Source organism: Mustela nivalis (assembly GCF_964662115.1).
Source record: "Mustela nivalis genome assembly, chromosome: 16".
In the NCBI taxonomy this organism is placed as follows: domain Eukaryota; kingdom Metazoa; phylum Chordata; class Mammalia; order Carnivora; family Mustelidae; genus Mustela; species Mustela nivalis.
In genome coordinates this window covers 40,666,057-40,676,094 of record NC_139035.1, presented here as the reverse complement: position 1 = coordinate 40,676,094, position 10,038 = coordinate 40,666,057, and the positions used below count along the sequence as shown (strand labels likewise).

Sequence of the window (10,038 nt, the reverse complement as noted above, 5' to 3'; positions counted from 1 at the left end):
GCATTAGCCTTTCGTACATCCCAAATTTCTTCTTGCAGACCTCAGGACTTCCCCAGATTGCTTCTCGCCTTAGCCATGACCAGTCTAATTTTTCTTCCAGAAATCTTTTTTTCTCAAGGCTGGCCTCAGAGGGGGTTACTCCGGTTACTTTGGAAGCAAGCACTCAAGCCTTTTGATTTTAAGGGTTTTCACAGCTCCACAATGACAAACAGGAGATTACAAATAAATAAACAGTGGGAAAGTTACAGAAGTTTAAGAATTTACCAAAAATTATCTTAAGTACGTGTCCCTAGGCCTCAGTAAAATGTATCTGTGGCTAGGAGGTCTTACTCAGCCTCTCTCTCTGGTTGCCTACATTGGGAGTTGCAAGAGCAAGCCCCAGGGACCTCCTTCTTCCATCTCACATCACTCTGTTACTGCTCTGGCCATAGCTCAGGAAGAACTTCCTTCCCCTACCCACACCCTCAGCCCATCTCCGTTTCCACCAGGCTGAGATCTTCCCATAATCTTATCAGAGTAGAACTTTGTGTGGCCCTTGTAGTTCATACAAATGCCTACAGACATTTGAGGTGGGTTGTTTACATGTCCAGGAAAGGTGCATGTTTATAATCTTCGCTCAGGACTCACCACTTCAGGTTATCAAACATCACAGACTGAAGGAACCATGAAGCAATCTGTCCTTACTTCTCAGGAATAGGCCTGCATGTAATTCACAGCTCCAAACCTAAGTGGAGTCATGTAAGTTTGAGTAGAGGTTGAAAGAAAATTGAAATGATTATTCTAAAGGTCTGGAAAACAAGACAATGTTAAGGTAGGTAAAGGGGTGCCTGGGTAGCTCAGCCGGTTAAGCATCTGCCTTCTGCTCAGGTCGTGATCTCAGGGCTCTGGCTTCAGGCTCCCAGCTCAGCAGGGAGTCTGCTTCTCCCTCTCCCCCTGCTTCTCCCCCTGCTTGTGCTCGTTCTCTCTCACTCTCTCAAATAAATAAATAATCTTAAAAAAAAACACACAAAACTTCTCCCTCTCCCTCCTCTCCTCATCCCTAAAATAAATAAATAAATCTTTAAAAAAAAAAAAAGAAAGGTAAAGTTTATCATTCTTTTTTTTTTTTTAAAGATTTTATTTATTTATTTGACAGAGAGAAATCACAAGTAGGCAGAGAGGCAGGCAGAGAGAGAGAGGAGGAAGCAGGCTCCCTGCTGAGCAGAGAGCCCGATGCGGGACTCGATCCCAGGACCCTGAGATCATGACCTGAGCCGAAGGCAGCGGCTTAACCACTGAGCCACCCAGGCGCCCCAAGTTTATCATTCTTAATACTATTAATATTTTGCGATAATTCTTCGGGGTGTAGTGTGTTTGTGTGCATGTGTGTGTGTTTGTGTAGAGCCATCCCGTGCATTGCAAGGTGTTTAGCAGTGTGCCATGCCTCTACCCATTAGATGCCTCTACCCATTAGATGAAGGTAGCACTTCCCCTCCAGCTGTGACAACCAAGAAAGTCTTCGGACATTGCCAAACGTCCCTTAGGGGTAAAATCACCTCTTCACCCTGTTGAAAATGACTGGATTAAAGGAGTTAAAATAATCAGCATAAAGAACTTTAATTACAGTGTCCAAATATATGAAGGGCTCTCACACTGATGACAGTCATCAGGAGCTTTTTGTTTCTAGAACAGAAGAATTTCAGCCCAAAGGATTTGGATAAAACAGTTGATTAATTTCTTGTGAAGCTTGTTATGTACTGACGTGGGTTACTAAAAAGGAATGGAGTTCCCTCTTATGCCAGTTTTAAGATGAGATAAAATTCCTTATTTCTAGGCTAATTCTGATGCAATCAATCCTTAGAGGAGATGTGCTAGAAGACCTTTCAGCCTGTCTTCTCTGATCTGGCCCCCGGCAGGAGCCGCCAGGTAACACGGAACGTGACCCAACACCAGCACCCTGTTGATCAGATGGGACTTTCCCAAACAGACAAAATGACGTGTGAGTGACAGTTATTATTTTACATTATTAGAAATGATACAGGGATCCATAAAATTGTCCTTCAATATTTTCCTTTGAAGAGATTTCTTAAGGGATTTACAAGAAATGTGATTAGTTCTAGGTTGCATTTGGTATTATTCTGAATTATTTATTCACTCTAAGTGGTAAGAAGAAATATTGCCGGTACTTTTTAAGAGCCATAAGATGAGAATGTGGAGTCTGTGTAAAAGGAGAGTTGATTGCCTAGAAAAGAAGCTAGAAAGAGAAAGAAATTGCTTGATACCTTTTACAACTTATTTATACTCCTACCTCACTCCAGAAAGATTTAAAGCTGATTTCTAGATAATTACCAAGTTTTTAAGCTTTTGAGTCCAGAAAGATTTAAGGTTGATTTCTAGATAATCACCAAATTTTTAAGCTCATGAATCCACAGTAATATCAGTATTTAATACTGTATGAGAAAGAATTCTTGAAGCCTATAATCAAGCTAGTGCTTCCAAATTCTGGAACTACAGTGTAGAACAATGATGTTTTGTGTCTATGTTTGCCATATGATAATAGCTCATCCATTTAAATATATGAATTAGTCAGATATCTTACTTGCTTTTTCAGAATTCTTTTAATTCCTTATTGTATAATTTTGGGGACTTGGAAATAGTCTCAAAGGTATCAGTTAGGATTCTTTTTATTCTTTTTATTTCAAGTTACAGAAAACCCACTATAAACTAGTATAAGGATAAAAAGAAAGCAAAATGAAAATGGAGAAGGGGATTTACTGGATCTTTTGCTTGGAAGACCCAGTGTAGAGTAGACTTCAAACATGGGTGGGACCTGGGCTTAAATTTTAAAAAAAGAATGGTTTTACCATCAGACTCCATGTAGCAAGATGGATGCAGAATTAAAGGATAGTCTACCCTTCTAGTGGCTGAAATGAAATGACGAAATGATCCCTGAAACAGTCATCATTGTCTAAGGAATGTGATAACCTAACTAGCTAGGCTAGTTAGGTCACAATTCACCTCTGGATTCAAGAATGGACGCACACCCACAGAACCACATGGACTAAGAGGAAGAATGGATGTCCAAATAAAAACCAGAACTGTTATTGCAAGGAGAGTGAATGAATGTTAGGCGCCAAGAACAAATGTCTATCACATATATACTACTTGTATTTGGGTTTTTTACTAAAACTCTTAGTTTAGGACACCTGCCATTGTGATATATGGTAATAGCTTCTGTTCAGAGTTATTGGAGCATAGAATGTCCGTAGTCTCCTTCTATACACCCTCTGCTTTTTCCGGAGTAAGGGCGTTTTTATCCGGGCACATGGCTACCCAGAATAAACACTACATTTCCCAGCTCCCTGGCTCTATGTGTAGCCATGTGACAAAGCTCTAACCAATGAGACGTGAGTAGAAGTGATATGTACAACTTTCATGTCAAATCCTAAAAGGGAAAGTGGGCTGGGCTACTTTTTTATATCAACATATATTTATCATACACATAGATATTTATATTAATAATAAGTATATTCTACTTAATACATTTTTAAATAATATACTTCAGTGTGTATATGTGTATATATATACACATATACACATATACACATACATATAACCAACATTTCAAAGAGCAAGAAATATTTAACCAGGGAAAGACTTAAGATAATGGCTCTACAGTAAGTTTTAAAGGATTTTAGCATGTGTTCTCTTTTTAACCATTGAAATTACTTTTTAACCTCAGTGGGGCATCACATTACTTAACATTTTACCAAACTACTCGCCTTTCCTGCTTTAAGGTGCTGATGTTGCCCAAGAGGAGGGCATTCTCATTCTGCTTTCCCATTCACTACACTCCAGGTAAGAGTCACTGACTTAGTGGGGATAAGAAAGCTGGTCTAGAATTAAAGTGCTATCATGGGAGATGGGCAGGCTTGTTCTTATGCAACAATAATAAAACTTCACAACAAACCACATCAAATATGAAATGTGGCTGAGAGTTCCTGTTTTTGGAGGTGTTTAAAGAGAAAGTGGATGATTATTTATTAGAGATTCTATGGAAGGGACTGATGTCTTTCCACCTCTAATTTGGATTTCCAGATTCACATTCATTTGAAAAGGGTTCCTGGGGCATATGAAGCTGGGAGGCCAGGAGGCTCTCTTGTTACTGTGAAGTAAAAACAGTACAAAATGGTTTCATTGTTTGGTTTAAAATATTTGGTTTTGAAACTCTCAATCATTCATATTAAAATATACTGGAAAAAAAAAAACCCAAGGACAAACCAAAAACACAAATGTCACCATCTTCGTCCAAGCTGTGCTACAGTCCACCTCCACTACCTTATGATCTGGAACTGACCTTATAAAAAACTAAATATCTTGGGCACCTGCATGGCTCAGTGGGTTGAGCCTCTGCCTTTGGCTCGGATCATGATCTCAGGGTCCTAGGATCGAGGGGTCTCTGCTCAGCAGAGAGGCTGCTTTCCCCTCTCTGTCTGCCTGACTCTCTGCCTACTTTTGATCTCTGTTTGTCAAATAAATAAATAAATAAATAAATAAATAAATAAATCTTTAAAAACCACAATAACAACAATGAAAACTAAATGTCTAAAGCCCAGGGATGTCAGTAAATTTGCGAAGTAGGTGATACTTGATTTCAGAGTTTTCCCTTTCTTTGTATGATTTCCCCTTTTCTGGGCACTTAACAAAACCATCATTTCTAAGATTTAGGACAGGCTGTAAACTGAAACACTTGGAGGCTCAGTCAGATTTAGGTTCAACTTGTTGGCATGAGTACTTTGTGACCATTTGTATATTTTCATCAGGAGGCGTGAAATATTTGATTGTCTCTTTCTGTAATGCTAAGATTAATCAGTGGATTCAGGCAAAGCCTGAATACTATCAAGTTCTCTGTCAGTTTTTCACCTAATGCTTTTAAGAGCCATTGATGATCTTTGCTTACGTCCATTATTTCAATTAGAGGTCCCCAACCGGTAATACTCTAATTCTATTACGCTGGCTTCACTTATCGGCTAGAATATCTCTATAAAGGGAAACTTCAACAACTAACGGTTGCCTTCATGTATGGTTTGTACAGGAAAGACAGACAATTGTTTGATGCTTTATTTATAAGGTTTTTAGAATTACAAGTTGGTTTCTAAAAGAAAAATACTAGAATTTCTCTTTACTCTCAACAAGGCCAAATGTGTGGGGGAAAATTCTGTCACTAACTACCCAGAGTTAGGTCAGAAAGGTTGGGGGCTCAGCCCCACAAGACTGCCCCCAAACTCAGATGTTCGGTGTAAATTTCAGGTACGTCACCAGCTAAATCCTAAGACTCAACCTTTATTGCTCACTTTCACGTACCTACCAACCTTTGTCCCACTTTCTTCCTTAAGCTCTTCTTTCCCCCCTTATCTCTTACCTCAGGGAAAGGACCCTATGGGCATAACATCCCATGACGGAAAGTGAAACTATCCCTCATGCAGTAATGACAGCCAGGAGGAAGGACTCTAGTGGCCCGGACCTCCCAGATGAGTTTGAGTTAACCCCCACCTCGTGCCTGTGTGGATGGACCAGGAGTGACCTCCGGAATGACCTACAATTTCTTTTAACTTATTATAGTACAAAAATCTCTGCCCAAAGAGGAGAACAAACCTCATTTACATAACATACAATGTATGTAACAGGCATGTTTCCTTAAGGCTCAGGTGTAACCGTATGCCTGTTTCTACATACAATGACAAGGCTCCCCTATCTAAAGATTCATCCTAACCCCAAGTAAAAGGAACCCCTCTATCTCTGGAGAGTCACAGCTTCGGGAGTTATTCCCAGGGATCTCATTATTTGCGGCCAACTGTTTCCTTTGTGCGATAAGTCACCAGGTATAGTTGCCATCTGTGACTCCCCAAGGAGAGAATTCACATTCCTTTGGTTACAGTACCTGTGCTTCTAACCAACTGGTTACAAATCAGGGGTTCCCACAATCTCCTCTAAGGTCTGATAGTTTGCCGGAATGACTCACAGACCTCGGGGCAGCATTTACTGGTACAGTTTCTTTATAAAGGATGTGACCGAGGAAGAGATAATTGGAAGAGCTGCAAAGCCAAGGTATGGGCAGGGAGCCTGCACCTTCCACGGACCCACCACATTCCCAGCATTCGGCTGTGTTCACCAGCCCAGGAGCGCTCTGAACCCTGTTGTTTGGGTTTTGAATGGCGGCTGCATTCTGTGAGCAGACTTGATTAAGTGGCCACTGATGAGTAAGTCCATCTCCAGCCTCTCTCTCATCCCCAGAAGCCGGAGGTGGTGCTGAATGCTCCGACCCTCTAATCAAGTGGTTGGTTCCCCTGACAACCAGTCCTCCTAAATCCCATAGGTAGGGGGTTTGTCAAAGCCACGTCATTAACATCCATTTAGGTGTGGCTGAAAAGGACTTGTTATAAATAGCAAAAGATACTTCTTTTGCTCTTATCGCTTAGTAAATTTCTAGGGTTTTAGAAGCTCTGTGCCAGGAACCTGGCGCAGAGACCAAATACATATTTCTTTCTTTCTTTCTTTTTTTTAAAGATTGTATTTATTTATGGGAGAGAGAATGTGTGTGTGCACAAGTGGGAGCAAGGCAGAGGGAGCAAGACAAGCAGACTCCCAGCTAAGCAGGGAGCCCCATGTGGGATTCGTTCCCAGGACCTGAGATCATGACCCTAGCCAAAGTCAGACGCTTAACTAACTGAGCCACCCAGCTGCCCCCAAATATTTCCCATTATATCACAGTTCCCTAACATCTACCAAAGGTGACTTGTGGGGATTTCTTTTTTTTTTTTTTTTTTTTGTCTCTTCTTTTTTTTTTTTCTATCATCATGAAATCTATCTACCAGTAAGATGAACATAAGTAAGGCTAGGTAAAGTTATTATTAGTATACTTTTTATTTTCAATTTTGACATTGTAAAAGGAAATCAATTTCACATTCTCTTGTCTAACCCATTTAAGATACTATGGCGTCCATAATCTGAAGAGCCTGAGTCAGTCTCGTAAGACGCTATGGTGTGTTAGTCCAATCTGGCTGCTATAACAAAATATCATAGTCTACTCCGGTAGACTATGAACAACAGAAATTTTTTCTTACAGTTCTGGGGATGAGAAGTCCAAGGTTATTATCATGCCAGCAGATTCAGTGCCTGGTAAGGGTCTCCTTCCTGGTTCATAGGTTGTGCCCTCTCGCTGTATCCTTATTTCCTGAAAGGGGTAAGGGATCTCTGTAGAGTCTCTTTTTTAAGAATATTAATCTCACTCATAGGGGCACCTGGGTGGCTCAGTGGGTTAAGCCTCTGCCTTCGGCTCGGGTCATGATCCCGGGGTCCTGGGATCGAGCCCTGCATCAGGCTTTTTGCTCAGCGGGGAGCCTGCTTCCCTTCCTCTCTCTCTGCCTGCCTCTCTGCCTACTTGTGATCTCTGTCAAACAAATAAATAAAAATCTTTAAAAAAAAAAAAAGAATATTAATCCCACTCACGAGGACTCAGGAAATGTAGCATCTTCCCATTTCTCAAAATCTAATCTTAATCCAGAAATATTTGTAAAGTCGCAATTGATCAAGTAATATTGAAGAAATTAAACACTTGTGTGTGTGGTCACTAGAAATTCACTTGGTTTCAAGTGTCTTTTTTTTTTCCACTTAAAAATATTTATTCCACCTGAAACACCAGCTTCTTCTATTTAGGTCTATATGGCATAGAACAATTTTGCCTTTTATTGCCTTCCATGTATATCTCTTTTTTCCCATCCTCTCCTGATTCTTTTTTTTTTTTTTAAAGATTTTATTTATTTATTTGAGAAAGAGGCAGTGGGAGAGAGCATGAGCGAGGAGGTCAGAGGGAGAAGCAGATTCCCCGTGGAGGTGGGAGCCCAATGCAGGACTCCATCCTGGGACTCCCTCTGCCTTGCTGAAAGCAGTTGTCCAACCAACTGAGCCACCCAGGCATCCCCCTGATTCTTTTTTTTTAACATCTTAATCTTGTTTTTTTCAGTGTTGCAAGATTCATTGTTTATGCACCACACCCAGAGCTCCATGCAATACATGCCCTCCTTAATACCCACCACCAGGCTCATCTATCCCCCCACCCCCCTTCCAAAAACCTCAGTTTCCACAGTCCTCAGTTTCTCAGAGTCCACAGTCTCTCATGGTTTGTCTCCCACTTGATTTCCTCCAATTCACTTTTCCTTTCCTTCTCCTAATATCCTCCATGTTGTTTCTTATGCTCCACAAGGAAGTGAAACCATATGATAATTGACTTTTCTCTGCTTGACTTATTTCACTCAGCCTAATCTCCTCCAGTCCCATCTATGTTGATAAAAAAAAAAAGTTGGGTATTCGTCCTTTTGATGACTGTGTAATATTCCATTGTACATATAGACCATATATTCTTTATCCATTCATCTGTTGAAGGGCATATCAGCTCTTTCCACAGTTTGGCGATTGTGGAATTGCTCTATGAACATTCAGGTACATATGGCCCTTCTTTTCACTCCGGTTTCTTTTTCTAAAATTTTACTTTCTTTAGCTCCAGACCTTGTGTTTAAATGAAATCAACCCTTGGCATAAAAATGTGCCATTCCCAATTTATAGGCAACTCTGTAGAAATCCAGTGGTTTTTTTTTTTCTTTTTTTTAAAGCATTGACTACAACATAACTAAAACATAAGCAAAACTCTTAAACCTGAAGTTTTTTGCAAGGGTTTATGTTTATGCTCCTCAAGAATATACATCATCAAGATGGCAGAGAAGTAGTGGACTGAAATGACATCAGGTCACAGGAGTTCAGCTAGATAGTTATCAAACCATTCCAAACACCTACAAATCAACAGGAGATCAAAGAGAAGAGCACCAATTCTAGAAAAAGAAAATTGACCACTTTCTGAAAGGTAGGACGTGTGGAGAAGTAAATCTGAAGCAATGGGAAGATAGACCATGGGGGAAGGGTCTGGCTCCCAGCAAGTGGTGGGACAATAGAGCACAAAATCAGAATGTTTAGAAGCCTCTGCCACCGAGGGACATCACTCCAGAGGCTAAGTGGGGGTGGAGCCCTTGCAGAGACAGTGTAGACTTAGGTCCCATGGGGTCTCAGAAAGACTGGGGGTGTCTGAGTGTGGCAGAGCTTCCAGGTATCAGGAAGCAAACTATAGAGACAGAGCCAAGGAGTGAGCTCTCAGCTCAGGTTACCTTAAACCACAGTCCACAACACAGTTGGGCAACTGCTCTTTGAGCAGGAACCCCACAAGTGGCAGATCCAGGGAAACTCACCTTCCTCCTCTGGAGGCAGAAATGTGCTGGGTTTGGAGACTCCAAACAGGGCTGTGTGCCAGAGACAGAAATGCTCAGTCATATGCCGGGTGAGCCCAGAGTGCAGATGGAGACCAGGCAGATGGGAGTGATTGACCCCTTTTCTCTGAGGATGCACTTAGGAGTCAGGCGCCGAGTTCTTGGCTCCTCCGGGTTGGAGACTCGGAGGCACCATTTTCATTCCCCTGCTCTAGAGCTCTACGGAAAGCGTTCAGGGAATAAAAACTCCCAAGAGCAAACTTGAGCAGATTTCTTAACCTGGCCCCTGGCAAAGGCAGCGCAATTCTGCCTCGGGCAAAGATATTTGAGAATCACTACAACAGGCCCCTCCCCCAGAAGATTAGCAAGAATATCCAGCCAAGACCAAGCTCACTGATCAAGGAGAACAGAGGAACTCCAGACATAGGGGAAAGCAATGCAAGGAATTCATGGCTTTCTCCCCATGATCCTTTGGTCTTGCAAAGTTAAATTACATTTTCAAAATTGTATTTACTTTCTTATTCTAATTTTTAACTTTTCCTCTTTCTTCTTTTAACATTTTTAAACCAGTTTATCTTAACAATACTTTTCTAAAAAAATCTTTTTTAAACCTTTATTATTATAGTCATATTTTATCCTTCATTGTATTTTACCTTATTTTTTGTATACATATAAGGGGGTTTTTTTCCTAAAAAATTTTGGGATGCAACTTCTTCTAATTGATCAAAATATACCCTAAATCTAG

At 40.8% G+C, this 10,038-nt stretch overlaps 1 long non-coding RNA gene across 1 annotated transcript; it reads right to left on the bottom strand.

The window, feature by feature from the left end:
• Positions 1-6,879: 6,879 nt before the first annotated feature.
• LOC309849353 lies at positions 6,880-9,567 on the bottom strand. The gene is made up of 2 exons (XR_014303669.1): positions 9,276-9,567; positions 6,880-7,213 (listed from the first exon to the last, which is right to left on the bottom strand). It is a non-coding gene; the product is annotated as an uncharacterized lncRNA (long non-coding RNA).
• Between the last annotated feature and the right edge of the window lie 471 nt (positions 9,568-10,038).